The following is an 18,182-nucleotide window of genomic DNA, read 5'->3' as shown; positions in this document are numbered from 1 at the left end:
CTATGCTGTGGTTATGCAATTGTCTAAGTGTGTCTTTTGCTTTCTCAAAGAGGGTGAGTCAACCTGAAGAGAAGCTAATATCACAGTTCATTCTTTTTCTACTATATAGCATCCTCTATCCTCTGTCTGTACGTCTGTTCTGATGTCCGTAAGTGGCTTTTCCTTGCCCTACAAATGGTCCGTTATGACCATAATTTCATAATTTCAGTAAAGAAGACACAGTTCACTAACAAAAATACCACCAAAATTTCTACAAAATTGTTGGGATGGGAGGCATGTTAAAACAGGTGTTAACACCATGTAAGTTTTTTTTTTACTACCAAATACAAAACAGATAACTAATAAGGACCTTTTTTTTTTTTTAAGTGAAACAACTGGTTTAAAACTCAGCATTCATTAAAAAATGATCATGGCATCCGATCCCATCACTTCACAGCAAATAGATGGTGAAACAATGGAAACAGTGGCAGACTTTATTTTCTTGGACTCCAAAATCACTGCAGATGGTGAGTGCAGCCACGAAATTAAAAGATACTTGCTCCTCGGAAGAAAAGCTATGACAAACCTAGACAGCACATTAAAAAGCAGAGACATTATTATTTTGCTGGCAAAGGTCCCTCTAGTCAAAATCGTGGTTTTTCCAGTAGCCACGTATGGATGTGAGACTTGGACCGTAGACAAAGCTGAGCACCTAAGAATTGATGCTTTTGAGCTGTGGTGTTGGAGAAGACTCTGGAGAGTCCCTTGGACTGCAAGGAGATCCAACCAGTCCATCCTGAAGGGGATCAGTCCTGAGTGTTCATTGGAAGGACTGATGCTGAAGCTGAAACTCCAATGCTTTGGCCACCTCATGCGAAGACCTGACTCACTGGAAAAGACTCTGATGCTGGGAGGGATTGGGGGCAGGAGGAGAAGGGGATGACAGAGGAGGAGATGGCTGGATGGCATCACCCACTCAATGAACATGAGTCTGAGTGAACTCCGGGAGTTGGTGATGGACAGGGAGGCCTGGCGTGCGCAGTCAGTGGGATTGCAAAGAGTCAGACACGGCTGAGTGACTGAACAACAGCAATAAGGACCTACTCTATAGCACATGGAACTCTACTCAATACTCTGGAATGACCTACACGGGAACAGAATCTAAAAAAGAGTGGTCGTATGTATATGTATAAGGGACTCACTTTGCTAGATAGCAGAAAGCCACATAACATTGTAAAGCAATTCTACTCCAAAAAGAAAAAGAAAAACTAGATGATCTGCATATTGGAGACCAAAAGCAATATTTTCTAGGTGGGAAACCGTGAAGCCTTCGTAAATATATGTGGAATTTAGTGTCTTTGGAAACGTATGTGGCCCGTGAAAGTTTGGGAGGAGTAGAGAGAAATGGGCAATGGAAATGTCAGCTTTCAGTTCCGTTCAGTCGCTCAGCTCAGTTCAGTTCCGTTCAGTCGCTCAGTTCAGTTCAGTTCAGTTCAGTCGCTCAGTCGTGTCCAACTCTTTGCCACCCCATGAATCGCAGCTTTGGGTGACAATTAAATCCAGCCACCTCGAAAAAAATGCAGACCGTTTCACCTTTTCCATAATCTGAGAACCAAGCCGTATCTGTGCACGAGAAGCTTATCCTGACCCCCTGAGCTCACTGCCCAAGAACCATGCCTCTGTGGTCATATAAAAGCAAATGACCCATCATAACAAGGGGGTGTGGTGACAGGTCTAATGTTCCAGGAAGAAGTAGGAATCACAATTTATGATTTAATCCACAAACACACAGACCAGGTGGATATTTACAGAGGCCAACACTCTGGGAGGAGTTTCTAAGTTTAGCTTCATGCCTTTGATTTATTGTTTCCTGTAAATAGCGCACGCTGGTATATATTTTTGTATTCATTCACTATAGCCCTGTGGGCTTCCCGGGTGGTTTAGGCAGTAAAAGCTCTGCCTGGAATGCAGGAGACCTGGATTCAATCCCTGTGTCGAGAAGATGACCTGGAGAAGGAAATGGCAACTCGCTCCAGTATTCTTGCCTGGAGAGTCCCATGGACAGAGGTACGGTCCAGGAGGGGTCACAGAGAGTCAGACACGACTGAGTAATGAAAACTTTCACACTTTTGTTAGAGCCCTCTAATGGAACATTTTTCCTAAGGCTTTATTTTTCTAATTTCTCAGTGATCTTATACAAACTTGTGTAACACTCTGCCTTTGAGTTTATTATTTGAAACCATAAGAAGGTGGTTTGGGGCTTCATATTAGGCTATTTTCCACTGTGGATTGTATTTATAAGCCTTGATCTTTGAAGGTCCTCAAAGATGCGAGATCTTGCTTTCCAATTTCATGTTTCAAGAAATTTTCCTCCAAGCATCTGACACATTAGAGCTACTAACCCACTAATCAACTGCAATATTCCTTTTTCAAAGAGCAAATGATTTTCTTTAAACATTACTCATGTTTTTAGTGGAAGGGCATTGTTACAGCAGGTCAGATCCTAGGGAGAGTTTAGTAAGTCTATGATATATAAAGGAAAAAAGAAAACCACAGCCCACCATTAAAACCAACAAGGAAGCACTTTTCAATGTGAAGCTGAATGCATAATGTTTTCAGAACAGTCCTTGTGAACTTCCACAGCCATCACCTTATTGTGGTGAGTTCTGGAAGTGAGCAACTGCCTGTATTATATTAATCACTTCAGTTTAGTCGCTCAGTCATGTCTGACTCTTCTGTGACCCCATGGACTGTAGCCCACCAGGCTCCTCTGTCCATGGGATTCTTCAGGCAAGAATACTGAAGTGGGTTGCCTTGCCCTCCTCCAGGGAAATCTTCCTGACCCAGGGATTGAACCGGCGTCGCTTATGTCTCTTCATTGGCAGGCGGATTCTTTAATGCTACCACCAGCTGGGAAGCCCATAAATGGGATTAGCATTCTCAAAGAAGAGGCCCCAGGGAGCCTCCATCACCCCTTCCACCCCGGGAGGACATAGTGAAAAGACCAGGAAACGGGAATCTCAGCAGACAGTGTGTCTGCCCTAGCCTTCATCTTGGACCAACCTCCAGGACTGAGAGAAATACATTTATACTTTTCACAAGCCACCCCGTCTATGATATTTGTTACAGCAGGTGCAAAGGACTGAGACGAAACCTGACACCCTTTCCAGGGTCTATCCATAGGTGAAGACACTCCGCCCTCCCTGTAAGGTCTGAAGGTCCTACCTCTGTCTGGATGTGGGACAGACACACAGTGGAATGCTACTCAGCCGTGAAAAGGAACGAGATGCCGCCGGACCTAGACACGGTCAGAGAGAGTGAAGTAAGTCAGAAAGAGAAAAATAGGTATCACGTATTAATACGTATGCGAGGACTCTAGAAAAATGGTGGCGATGAACTTATGGGAAAAGCAGAAATAGAGACGCAGACATAGACAGCAAGCGGGGGAAAGAGGTGGGATGAACTGGGAGATTGAGATTGATACATATCCACTGCTTCCCAGCTAGCACTTGTGGTAAGAAGGACCTGCCTGCCAGAGCAGGAGATGTAAGAAATTCGGGTTCTATCCGTGGATCGGGAAGATCCCCTGGAGGAGGGCATGGCAATGCACTCTACTATTCTAGCTTGGAGAATCCGCACGGACAGAGGAGCCTCGCCGGTTAAGGTCCATAGCATTGCAAAGAGTCAGACATGACTGAAGCAACTTAATATGCACGCATAAAATAGGTAACGAAGAATAACCTACTGTAAAGCACAGGGAACTCTATTCCCTGCTCTCTGGGGAACTAAATGGGAAGGAAACCCCCCAAAACAAGAGGGGATGTACGTATACATGTGGCTGAATCATGGGCAGTACAGCAGAAACCAACACACCATTGTAAACCAGCTGTATTCCAATCAAAATTAAAAAAAAAAAAACAATCGATTATTGCAGATCGACACCAGTTGCTCCCCTGGGTTCTATGTATTCTCCAATCGCTTCGATTTGATCCGATTGCAAGAAACAGGCACGAACGTACTGCTTCACAGTCTCTCTCACTCACACACACACAGCCTCGAGGAAACAGCAACAAGATCCCCCTTTCTTTACTCTCCTGGCTATAGAACAGATCTCCCGTGAACATTCTCAAAGTCCCCTCCATTCACAGCGATTTGCCCCGGCTCCTCTTCTTGGCTCACTGGTTCTTCCTCCAGCAGGAGGAAGCCCTTTTAAGCAGCACATTATTCCATGTTGTTCAGTCGCTCAGTCGTGTCTGACTTTTTGTGACTCACAGACTGCAGCACGCCAGGCTTCCCTGTCCTTCACTATCTCCTGGAGTTTGCTCAGATTCACGTCCACCGAGTCGGTGATGCCATCCAACCATCTCATCCTCTGTCGTCCCCTTCTCCTCCTGCCCTCACTCTTGCCCAGCATCACGGTCTTTTCCAGTGAATCAGTTCTTCGCATCAGGTGGCCAAAGGATTGGAGTTTCACCTTCAGCATCAGTCCTTCCAATGAACACCCAGGACTGGTCTCCTTTAGGATGGACTGGTTGGATCTCCTCGCAGTCCAAGGGACTCTCAACAGTCTTCTCCAACACCACAGTTCAGAAGCATCAATTCTTCAGCGCTCAGCTTTCTTCACAGTCCAACTCTCACATCTATATGTGACTACTGGAAAAACCACAGCTTTGACTAAACAGACCTTTGTTGGCAAAGTGACGCCTCTGCTTTTTAATACGCTGTCTAGGTTTGTCATAGCTTTTCTTTCAAGGAGCAGGCAGACTTTAATTTCATGGCTGCTGTCACTGGTAACAGAGATTTTGGAGCCCAAGAAAATAAATATGTCAGTGTCCACTCTTTCCCCATCTATTTACCATGAAGTGATGGGAGCTGATGCCATGATCCTAGCTTTCAAATGATGTCGTTCACTGGCCAACTCTTGTGATAAGTCCATGATGACAACATGTTCCATGAATGAAGATGTATGCTGGCTGCTACATGAACTATTTCATGTGTTTAATCAGTGTGTTTAGCACTGTTTGCTCATGACATCCTTATTGCGGGCATCGTTTTTTTGTTGTTGTTTTCTTCTCATTTTACAGCTGAATTTGAGAGGGTATAAATGTCTTGCTCAAAATGACACAGCTGAAAAATAGAGCTGGTGTTTGATTTTGTGTTCTGAATGGTCCTGTATTTTCCTCACGTAGAGTCCCTGATGATTTAAAACCAGTGATATCTTGGGGACTTCCCTAGTGGTCCAGTGGTTAAGAATCTGTCATATAATATGGGGCATGAGGGTTTGATTCCTGGTCAAGGAACTAGGTCTCACATACTGTGTGTCACGAGGTAAGCTTGCAAGTTGCAACTGAGATGTGACAGAGGGAAATAAGTAAATAAAAATTTTTAAAAAACTGTTGATATTTTGATTAACAAATTAAGCTATTCACTGACAAGGATATTTAGATTATCTTTGAAAAAATATATACCTTAATGGGCACATTCACTGTAGCTTTAAGCTAGCTAGTGTACATTTCTGAATAATTCAGAAAAGATTCCAATCAAATTCTGAACACTTTGAGTTCCTTCTCTTCATTGTTTTTAGTCATTATTTGAGCAGACTGCTGCAAGCCCTTGAGCATGCACTTCAGTGAAATATTACAGATGAACTCACTCAAGCCTTCCCTATTGTATAATTTCCAGAAAATGATATTTTCCTCATCTCCATAAATCCAAGTGACGTCTCCTTTGAGAAAGGAGAAATTTTACTAAAGAATTTTACTAATTCTTTCTTAATTGATCATCTTGAGTTAATAAATTCATTGTTTAAAAACAGAGGATTGTTCAGTAATGTTCAACACATTCTCAACTCAACATTATGAAGCAATGATGCTGGTTTTATCTTTAGGACAAAAATAGCTAGCCATCCATGGCAACCGTACACCACCTCTTAGATGAGATTCCGAATGTTGATTTATGTGGAAGAGAAAATCATATTACATTTATTTTTTCATTTTACTTTGGATTTGTCTTTTAACCAGTCACCGTTTGATATGTGATCCACATAACCTCATTTTTCTTACATAGGCACGCAATGTTAATATGACTATGGCTACAAAAAAAATGTATCATACTCTACAGCAGATTTTGTATTTTCTAGTTATGGTATTTCAATAAACATTTTTACTGTACTCGGCTGATGTAAAATATCAATTGGAGATGCTCTTGCACTGTTCTGTAGAAACTTACACTGTTTTCTTGTTTTTAACTTTTCCTTAGCAGTTATTTATGTTATGAAATTAGACACTGATAATACTTATTGCAGCCATGAATTCAGAAGATGCTTACTTCTCGAAAGGAAGGTCATGACTAACCTAGACAGTCTGTTAAAAAAGCAGAGACATCACTTTGCCGACAAACGTCTGTGCAGTCAAAGCTATGGTTTTTCTAGTAGTCATGTATAGATGTGAGAGTTGGACCATAAAGAAAGCTAGACATCGAAGAATTGATGCTTTCTAACTGTGATGCTGCGGAAGACTCTTGAGAATTCCTTGGACCGTAAGGACGTGAAACCAGTCCATCCTAAGGAACATCAACCCTGAATACTCATTGGAAGGATTGATGCTGAAGCTGGAAGTTCCAATATTTTGTCCACCTGATGAGAAGAACTGAGTCATTGGAAAAGACCCTGATCCTGGGAAAGATTAAAGGCAGGAGGAGAAGGGGACGACAGAGGATGAGATGGTTGGATGGCATCAGCAACTCGATGGGCAAACTCTGGGAGATGGTTAGGGACAGGGAGGCCGGGCGTGCTGCAGTCCATGGGGTCCCAAAGGAGGTGGACAGGATTAAGGGGCTGAACAACAGCAACAAATGCTTTTTACGGACTCCATTTAAATTTACTCACGGAAGGATGCATTTGCCTATAAACTTAATTTCTTTGAAAACAGAACCACTGAACCACCACAGAAGAGACACTTGATCATGTCTGTAGTTCTCTGTGCATTAGGAGAAAGTCATCAGGTCCCACCACACCGAGGAAAGAAATTACCGGAGGGCATGAAGACCAAGGAGGCGGGGGTCACAGAGCTCTTCCAGAAGCAGCCCACAGACCTGCCTTCCTGGACTGACGAGAGTCTTCCCACTGTGCTAGGGAATGATACTTGCATGAGTTCAGTTCAGCTCAGTCGCTCAGTCGTGCCCGACTCTTTGCGACCCCATGGACTGCAGCCCATCAGGCTCCTCTGTCCATGGGATTTTCCAGGCAAAGATACTGGAGTGAGTTGGCATATCCTTCTCCAACTCTACACGTTACTGCGAAGTAAAGCACACAAGAGCGCTATCAGCTGTAAACGAGGCACGCACAGGCCAGTGCCTAGCAGACACGTGCGCTAACTTCCGCACCTGGACATGTGCGCAAACGCACATTCACCTCCTTTGAAGGTTCGTATATAGGGGACTTCCCTTGCGGCTCAGCTTGTAAAGAATCCGCCTGCAAAGCCAGAGACGTGGGTTCGATCCCTGGGTTGGGAAGATCCCCCTGGAGAAGGGAAAGGCTACCCACTTCAGTATTCTGGCCTGGAGAATTCCGTGGACTGTAGAGGATGAGATGGTTGGATGGCATCACTGACTCAATGGACGTGGGTTTGGGTGGACTCCGGGAGTTGCTGATGGACAGGGAGGCCTGATGTGCTGCGGTTCATGGGGTTGCAAAGAGTCGGACACGACTGAGCGACTGAACTGAACTGAACTGATAAGCCATGTACAGCACTTACCGTGTAAGAAAATATATTGGAAAATCATTCACAATAATTACTTTATCCCCTCAAATGAAATGATACTCATCACAGCAATCAGATTTTCTTACACACATTTATAAAGTGTTGGCACTGAACAGATAACAAAAAGGAATAAACTAAAAAATTTGTTTTCTGCCTGTTTAGTTCACAGGAATGATAAATCCATACCAAACCTTGAGACAAATTCCGACAGTGGATGATAGACAAGCATATCTTTCGTACGCCTGCTTACTGCATGTCATTATAAATTGGAATCATTAGGTGTTTAATAAGATGATGAAAAGTACATGGTCACGGTAGAGAATATTGAAATGGTTAATGAAGCAAGCAGGAGTCTGCAACATTGAGAAAAGCATGTCTGGCATTTCTTTTAAAAACTGCTTTATGGACCTGGGACTCCCATACCATACAGTTCACCAGCGTAAAGCATAAAACAAAAGGTTTTACTGGTTTTCAGTGCATTCGCAGACTTATGCCACCATTATCACAATCAGCTTTAGTCAACTGACATTTTAACACGCACCCCCTGCACCCCCCCACCGCCGAGTCATTTTGGCTCAGCATTAACATACAATTTTATAACCTGAATTTAAACTTACTAGGCAGAAACCAGTCCCCATATTCATAAATATTCCTTGGCTACATCCATTTTAATAGTAATACACTCATTGAAAAAAAAAATCTTACTTCTCATGATGGCTTACTTTCTGCTTTCTTGAGTAATGGATTTAGTCAGTTCATCTTTGCAATAACCTCGCGAAGTGCTTACTATTCTTTGCAGAGAAGCAAGGATCACAGAGAAGGTTAAGATGCTTGCCTGAAGTTGTCCATGTGGTAAGTAGATGAGTAATGCTCTCGTTGAAACGGCCTGACTCCTCACTCTCCACGTGGCTGCACGGTTATGTGGGTGTCCGAGGCCCTGGTGTTGAAAATTTAATGGGTTTCCAATTCAGAGCTCTTGTAACTGTATCAGTTAAAGGTGCATTATAAACGTACCCACAAAACCAAGCAACTTAAGCAATAATTTATCTCACAGATTTGGCAGGTCAAAAATCTAGGAGCTCTTGAAGTGGATATTCTAGAAACTATGAATTGCTGCAAGGCTGCAATTAAATGTCACCTGGGTGCATTTGCATGCTAAGTTGCCTGAGTCCTGTCCAACTCTTTGCGACCCCATGGACTGTAGCCCACCAGGTTCCTCTGTCCGTGGGGTCCTCTAGGCAAGAATACTGCACTGGGTTGCCATTTCCTCCTCCAGGGGATCTTCCCGACCCAGGAACAGAACCCCTGTCTCTTGCCTCTCCTGCCTTGGCAGGTGGGTTCTTTACCACGAGCATCACCTGGGAAGCCAAATGTCACCTGGGGCTGGGGTCTTATCCGAAGTCTTGACTGGGGAAGGGCTCACTCCAAGCTTGCTGACAAAACGCTAGCAGGATTTAAGTCCCTGGTGACTTTTGGAGAGAGATGGCATTTTTTTTTTAACACATGATATTCTCCATGGGATGGCTCCATGCATGGCAGCTGGCTTCCCTTGGCACAAGCAGAGCAGAGATGATGGCCAAGATGGCATCCTAAGCTCAGAGCTGACATCCTGGTATTTTGCTCTATTCATCTTTTTCAGATGAGTTCACTCTTTTTCTGTCTTTCTTTGCTTTTAATTTGGAAGAAGCTCATCTGGAATTTTCCTTCTTTTAGGCTATGACATGTGGCATGTGAGATCTTAGTTCCCCAGCCAGGGATTGAACTTGAGCTCCTTGCGCTGGGAAGCCCAGAGTCTTAACCAGTGGACCACCAGGAAAGTTCCTGCTGTATTATGCTTATTAGAAGACGTGCCTTAAGGTGGCTGACAATGAAGGGAGGGGATGAGATGAGGGTGTAAATATCACGAGGTGGATACCACTTGCGGCCAACTTGGATCCTGCCTGTCACAACACCTCATGAAAAAGTGAAAGTCGCTCAGTTGTGTCTGACTCCTTGTGACCCCATGGATGATATAGTCCATGGAATTCTCTAGGCCAGAATACTGGAGTGGGTAGCTGTTCCCTTCTCCAGGGGATCTTCCTAACCCAGGGATCGAACCCACGTCTCTGGCATTGCAGGCGGATTCTTTACCAGCTGAGCCACCAGGGAAGTCTAAGAATACTGGAGTGGGTAGCCTATCCCTTCTCCAGCAGATCTTCCCCACCCAGGAATCAACCCGGGGTCTCCTGCATTGCAGGCGGATTCTTTACCAACTGAGCTATCAACACCTCATGCACATTGTAAATATGGATGGTGAGCTATGATAGGGAGGCCTGGTGTGCTGCAGTCCATCGGGTCACAAGGAGCCGGACATGACTGGGCGGTTGAACAATAACAGCAAACATGTACACAAGTGACCACTTAAAAATACAAGCACTTAACTAGGGTTTGTGTGTATGTGTGTCTGTGTGGTGAATACGTCTTGACAAAATAACCACAGAAGGCACACAGGTTACCTTATGCACATTCATTTAATCCCCCTTTGAAATGCCACCGAAATTTTTATTTCCATATGCATCTCTTTTTTTTTTTAAGACTCTTTTTGATGTCTTTGTTGAATAAGCTACAGCTTCCATTTTCTGTTTCTTTCTTGTTTTGCCCACAGGGCATGTGGGATCTTAGTGTCTGGACCACAGTTTAAACTCACATACTTGCATTGGAAGGCGAAGTCTTAAGCACCTGACCACGACGGAAGTCCCTCCACAGCGGTCTCTTCTCCACATGGTCCATTTACCCCAGTGGAGGATGAACCTCCTCACACTATGGCAGTGGGTTATTTCAGCTCGAACCAATCAGCATGTGGTGGGCACATGATCCAAATAGTCCAATCACAGCTAATCTTGTAACTTCACCTTCTCATGTAGGACCACGGCCTCTCTCCTATGGGAACAGTGGTGTTTGAGTGATGGCTGGAATGAAGCAGCCATTCTGACACTATGAAGCACAGCCACCTGAGAATGAAGCGGACCCTCAGAATCAGACAAAGCCAGAGGGATCTCAACAAACATGGGATGGGAGTTTCTGGTTAAGGCGGCCTTGAAAACAGTGCACATATCTTAATTCAAGCTCTGTAAACTAACATTTACCATTCTTTTCAGAGTCAGTTTGAGTATGTTTTCAATATATTGTGCCATCCAAAGTAATCTAAAGTGAAGAATTAAGGCTGAAGGAGCTGTGTGCCACATGTCTAAAATGCTGGGTGAGCTCAGGCATTGAAAAAGAAAGAGAGGCGAACTCTCCTATAGTAGGCTGGGAAATTGGCATTAATAGGTAGCTTGGAAATATTAATTAAGATTAATATTTATTAACTAATAAAATAAATATTAATTAACCAATATGAGGGCAGGAAACTACAGACTAATATATAGCTGGGAAAGATTGAAGGCAGGAGGAGAAGGGGATGACAGAGGATGAGATGATTGGATGGCATAACTGACTCAATGGACATGGGTTTGAGCAAGCTCTGGAGTGATGGACAGGGAAGCCTCACATGCTGCAGTCCACGGGGTCACAAAGGGTCGGACACCACTGAGCGACTGAACTGAATATGTAGCCCCGAAACACTGGTTAAATTGCTACCAGTGATTTCTTGGGACTCAGATCCAGTGCCTATCAAGGCTTAGGGGAGTCGGGAGGAAATGTTTAGGGGTTCTGGGGTGAATTAGCTACTTCCTCAAGGTCTCAGTAATGTCTCAAGCAGGAAGCAAGAGATAAGGTTATACTGAAATAGGGCCTTGTGAAATCAGACTGGGGAAAATACAGCTTTTGTAAGAGAGATATTGAAGCTTGCAAAACAGAATTCAATGTATCTTGAAAAAGCCAAAATCCCTTTGGGCCCCAAGTTACAGTTTGTGTAAGAGATCCCTTTCTCAACCGCTCCCTTAGTGTGCCCCCATCTGCTCCACGTCAGAAAAGGGCAACTCCATTCTCAACAAGATGAGACCACAAATACCTGGAATCGCCTTTATCTCCTTTCTTTCTTGTGCACTCTTAAATCAAAGTCAAAATTCCATATACACAGTGAAATAATGTTCTGTGCTATGTGCTAAGATGCTTCAGTCATGTCTGACTCTTGGCGACCCTGTGGACTATAGCCCGCCAGGCTCCTCTGACCACGGGATTCTCCAGGCAAGAATACTGGAGTGGGTTGCCATTTCAATGAAATACTACTCGGACATTAAAAAGAATGAGATAATGCCATTGGTAGCTCTGTGAGTGGACTTAGAGATTGTCATACTAAGTGAAGTCAGTCAGAGAAGAGGGATATAGTGTGACATCCCTTATATGTGAAATCTAAAAAGAAATGGTACAAAATGACTTATTTACAAAATAGAAACAGACTCAGAGACTTGGAGGATGAATTTATGGTTACTGGGGAGAAGGATGGTGGGAAGGGATAGTTAGGGAGCTTGGGTGTATCTATCTATCTATGGGTTTTCCTGATAGCTCAGTTGGTAAGGAGTCCACCTGCAATGCAAGAGACCCCAGTTCGATTCCTGGGTCAGGAAGATCCCCTGGAGAAGGGATAAGCTACCCACTCCAGTATTCTTGGGCTTCCCTGGTGGCTCAGCTGGTAAAGAATCTGCCTGCTATGCAGGAGACCTGGGTTTGATCCCTGGGTTGGGAAGATCCCCTGGAGAAAGGAACAGCTACCCACTCCAGGATTCTGGCCTGGAGAATTCCCTGGACTGTATAGTTCATGGGATCACAAAGAGATGGACACAACTGAGTGCCTTTCAGATTCTTATCCCTTATAGATTATTATAAAATACTGAGTATAGTTCCCTGGGCTATACAGTAGGCCTTGTTGGTTATCTATTTTACATATAGTGGCGTGTAAAATGTTGGTTTGAAATATGAGGAAATATTTCAGACATACAAAATATACATCAGCATGTTTTGTATAGATGGTTCACTAACATTGTAAAGAAGGTTGGGAATAATTTTGCCTTTGTTAAAAGTTGATTACTCCAGGAGTTGGTGATGGACAGGAAGGCCTGGTGTGCTGTGATTCATGGGGTCGCAAAGAGTCGGACACGACTGAGGAACTGAACTGAAGGCTATTCTTTTTACTGACCTTCTGCCAAAATTTACCCTGTCTAGGCATGACGCCGGAGAAGGCAATGGCACCCCACTCCAGTACTCTTGCCTGGAAAATCCCATGGATGGAGGAGCCTGGTAGGCTGCAGTCCATGGGGTCGCGAAGAGTCGGGCACGACTGAGCGACTTCACTTTCGCTTTTCACTTTCATGCATTGGAGAAGGAAATGGCAACCCTCTCCAGTGTTCTTGCCTGGAGAATCCCAGGGACAGTGGGCCCCCCGTCTATGGGGTCGTGCAGTCGGACACGACTAAAGCGACTTAGCAGCAGCAGCAGCAGCAGCAGCAGCAGCAGGCATGACGCTTTTTAAAATGGGCAGAGTGAGTTCCTGGTCACTCTGACCCAGGTAACAAGATTTGTCTAGAACATCATGGGAAGTAAAGAGGCAAAGAGTTGTGTTAGAGCTGGAAGAATTCATGATATACAGCTCGCTGAGCAATATCACATACGCAGCTGAACGGTGTGTCATGTAGTGAGTTAACCAGGAGCCAGGTAGACTGGAGGGTCAAAGTTAGCCATAACTGTTTGCTCCTGGGGGCATCTTCTGAACAGCCCATTTCTCCTAAGGAAGTCAGACATTTGGCCAGAGTTTTCTTGGGGGTAAAAAACTGGGTATTTGGACAGAACCCCACTTCCCAATTTACGGCTGTTATCCTAACATAGTTTTAAATAGCATCCATTTTACTTTTAAAGGGATCCTTCTTTGTTTGATCAGCTACATATTATACAGATATTTCAGAATGGGATGACTGCTAAAGTTCTTTTCATATGCAAATATGGGAAAGTATCTTTCGTATTCCTTCCAACAGACTTCACGTTTGCAGTGAGAAATCTCACATTGTATAAATCATTAATGATTAACAAACACCATCAGTTTCCTATTCAGAAAGCTTCAGGCAGTGGATTACAAAGTGACTGAAATTTCGCGTGTAACATTTCTATATTAATTAGGTTTCGAAGTGATTTTCTAATTGCATAATTTATAATTATAGCCTTGTACAAATATGTAAGTAAATGGCATATTGCACATCATTGGATAGAAGATGAAAGGTAAAAACAGTAACATAGATTGTCTGGCACACCACAACAGGAGTTTTATCTATCCTTAATTGTAAAAACACGATGGTGCTTCCAAAACCAAAGAGACCAGGACCAAAATGACTTCTTTTGGAAAACCATGTTGAATTCCCTGAAAAAGGACTGACATGGTACCAAAAAAAAAAAAAAAAAAAAAAAAAGAGATCACTTTTGAATATCTTTTTGAAACATACCAAAAGAATGCCTCCTCTTCTCACTAACTTTGAGAAAAATAATCACGCCGCTAAACGCGGTTTTTCTTCCTCAACTATCTCTTGCCCCTTCATATCCTTTGGGTCACTGGCCTTCCATAATGGAACTCAAACGTATGCAACCATTATTCTTGAACATCAGCGTTGTCATCCGGCGGTCAGGAAGGGATGAGTTACAAGGAAACAAAAGATTTGACTGCATTTGAAATTCAGCACGATCTATCGTTCAGTAATAGCTGCCATCGTTGTAATAATATATCTTGTGGGCGGTCACCCAAGAGGAATTATTCACTTCTGTTAAAAGCCCAGGGTCTGATCGTCAATTCCATGGAGGAAGACTCAGGCCATACAAGAGATACGGGCTGGGGGGCGGGGTAGTGAAAGCTCACTGTAGAATTGGATGCTTGGTCAAGCTCTACTCTAGACGCTACATTTTGCTGTAAAGAAAATCTATACTTTTATGGATTGTCCTTTGCCTCAAAGGCTAGCGGTCAGAAATCACATAGCTCCCACTTATGAGACACACTACACAGGACTACCTGGGATACTGGGTATATCAATAAGCCACATTTGATGTGATATAGACCATGGACAGCTCTGCTTTATTCTGACCTCCTGTTGTTTAGTCCCTAAGTCGTGTCCAAGTCTCTGTGACCCCGTAGACTACAGCCCGCCAGGCTCCTCTGTCCATGGGATTCTCCAGGCAAGAACACTGGAGTGGGTTGCCATGTCCTTCTCCAGAGGATCTTCCTGACCCAGGGACTGAACCCACATCTCCTGCGTTGGCAGGTGGGCTCTCTTCACCACCGAGCCACCAGGGAAGGCCCACTCTGTTCTCCTCCGAATGGTCAAAACAACAGCATCTCATTCCATTATTATTGGTGCCTGTAACTTGGTCTCTTTAAATGGGGCCACTAATTCACTGTATTCTGACATAACCGTTCACATGGGCTCAAGTCTCCTGTTTCAAAAACACGCCCCTAATGTTCCAAAGTAAAGATGACTGCTTCCCAAAAAGCACTGCCGGTGGTTTTTATTTTGCTTCTTTTTTGTTTTGTTTCGGCCTTGCTACCTGGTATGCCAGACCTCAGTTCCCTGAACACAGATGGAAGCCAGGCTCCCTGCATTGGAAGCGTCGAGTCTTAATGACCGGACCACTAGGAAACTCCCAGTTTGTTGCCAGCATTTACAAATCAGGTGGCAGTTTGTATCTAGTCACCCCCTCTGTGGTCACAGCCAGATGGCCCCGCAGTTATGTAGGGGTGTCTTCAATCCCAACAGTGTTTTTAAGTCTGCCTTCAAAGCGAATGATTTGAGTTTACATTTGAAAAATTGCACGTTCACCCTAGATGTTACAGGAATAAATGGCAATGTCACCTGCCCCAGATTTTTCCTGAAATGGTGTTGTTTAGCATTTTTTGGTCCCAAAGACTTATTTCTTAAATCCCTCAAAGTATCAGAGTTCCACTTTGCTGCTAAGATGTAGGTTCTGGGAAGCTTATCAAGGATCAGTCAGATCACAGTCACCTGCAATTCACAAAGGATTTCGTTTGAAGGAAAACCTTAAGGCTTATTGGAAGGACTGATGCTGAAGCTGAAGCTCCAATACTTTGGCCACATGATGTGAAGAGCTGACTCACTGGAAAAGACCCTGATGCTTGGAAAGATTGAAGGCAGGAGAAGGGGATGACAGAGGATGAGATGGTCGGGATGGCGTCGCCCAGTTGATGGACATGAGTTTGAGTGAGCTCCAGGAGATGGTGAAGGACAGGGAGGCCTGGCGTGCTGCAGTCCATGGGGCCGCAGAGCCGGACTGGACTCGGCCACTGAACACCAACGACTGAGATGAAGTATGAATTCAGACTCAGAGGAGAGACATAGTAAAGAACGGCTCTGTCCCAAGGATCCAGCCCAGGGTGTTAAAACTGCTGTCATCCGGGCAAAGAGAGGGTGTGGATTTGAAAGCAGTTTGTGAACAAGGGACATTAACTGCCTCTTTAGAAATAGCTTCCGTTTTAGGACTCAACTGGAGGGATTTCTATTCCCCTCAAAACTCAACTGTTTCTTATAAGAATGAAGTGAATTGAAGTGAAAGTGGCTCAGTCGTGTCTGACTCTTTGCAACCCCGTGGACTACACAGTCCAGGGAATTTTCCAGGCCAGAGTACTGGAGTGGATGGCCTTTCCCTTCTCCAGGGGATCTTCCCAACCCAGAGATCAAACCCAGGTCTCCCGCATTGCAGGTGGATTCTTTACCAGCTGAGCCACACGGGAAACCCAAGAATACTGGAGTGGGTAGCCTCTCCCCTCTCCAGAGGATCTTCCTGACCCAGGAATCAGGGTCTCCTGCATTGCAGGTAGATTCTTTACCAGCTGAGCTATCAGGGAAGCCCCTTGTAAGAATGGCCATCATTGAAGAGTCTGTAAATAACCAACACTGGGGAGGGTATGCAGAAAAGGAAACCCCCCACTGTTGGTGAAACTGTGAATTGCTGAAGTCGCTGTGCACAACAGCATGCAGGTTCTTTAAAACACTAACAATAGAATTGCCATATGATCCAGGAATCCCGGTCTTGGGCACATATCCACAAAAGATGAAAATGCCTGTTTGGAAAGTGTTCACGTTTACTGCAGCGGTATTTACAATCCCAAGATACGGAAGCAACCTAAGTGTCCATCAACAGATGGAATGATGAAGAAGATGCAGGGTGTGTGTCTGTGTGTGTTGCGTATGTGTGTGTGTGTGTGTGTGTGTCTGTGTGTCTCACAGTGGAATATTTGTTGTGGTTGTTTTTCAGTAGCCCAGGCATGTCCAGCTCTCTGGGAACCCATGGGCTGCAGGACTCCAGGCCTCTCTGTCGCTCACTGTCTCCTGAAGGTTGCTGATCATTGCATCAATGAGGTCCACTGAATCACTGACGCCTGCCAGCCACCTCATCCTCTTAGACAGAGTATGGAATATTACGCAGCCATAACAAAGAAGGAAATAATGCCATTTCTAGCAATGTGGATGGACTTTGAGAGCATTATGCTAAGTGAAATAAGTCAGAAAGAGTAAGATAAATGCCATATGATGCCAATTATACGTGGAGTCTAAAAGCACAACAAACTATTGAACATAACAAATAAAAAAGTAGGCTCACAGATTAAAAAAAAAAAAGAGTAGTGGTTGCCAGAGGGGGCAGGGTGGAATATAGGAGTAAGAAGTCCAAGCTGCTATGTATACAGTAAGCTACAAGAACACGTCATGTAAGACAAGGGATACGGCCAGTATTCTATAATAATGACGTGTGCCTGCTTAGTTGCTCGGTTGTGCCAGACTCTTTGTGACCCCATGGACTGTAGCCCACCAGGCTCCTCTGTCCATGGGATTCTCCAGGCAAGAATCCTGGAGTGGGTAGCTTATCCCTTCTCTGGAGGAAAAAGTCTTTAAAAATTGTGAATCACTATCTTGTATACATGTAACTTATGTAACATCTGTACAGCAACAATACTTCAGTCAAAATAAAAATAAAAGAGAAACAAAAAGAGTCAAATGCTCCCATACTCAAATGACGGTCTGTTTTCCAGGGATCGAGTCCAAACATCACTTCCTTTATGTCTCAGATTTTCCTATTTGAAAGTAAACTTTTTTCTCCAAAACCCAATAGTCTGCTATTTCCCTTAAATCAGATGGTTCATACCCTACTTTGAATTATATTTACTTGCGGATTGTCTTTTTAACATTAACTGTGCCACCATCCTGTTCCATGTTTTTTCTAGAGCCCTTAGGATGGAGGCCTGTAGGCAACACATGGGGCTTCCCTGGTGGCCCAGATGGTGAAGAAACTGTCTAGAATGCAGGAGACCCAGGTTCCATCCTGGGTTGGGAAGATGCCCTGGAGAAGAGAATGCCCACCCACTCGGGTATTCTTGCCTGGAGAATCACAAGGACAGAGGAGCCTGGTGGGCTACGGTCCATGGGATCACAAAGAGTCAGACATGCCTGAGCAATTAACACTTACGCTTTCCACGCA

The sequence above is a fragment of the Capricornis sumatraensis genome, chromosome X (genome assembly GCF_032405125.1).
Source record: "Capricornis sumatraensis isolate serow.1 chromosome X, serow.2, whole genome shotgun sequence".
Lineage (NCBI taxonomy): Eukaryota > Metazoa > Chordata > Mammalia > Artiodactyla > Bovidae > Capricornis > Capricornis sumatraensis.
This window is presented reverse-complemented; position numbering follows the sequence as displayed.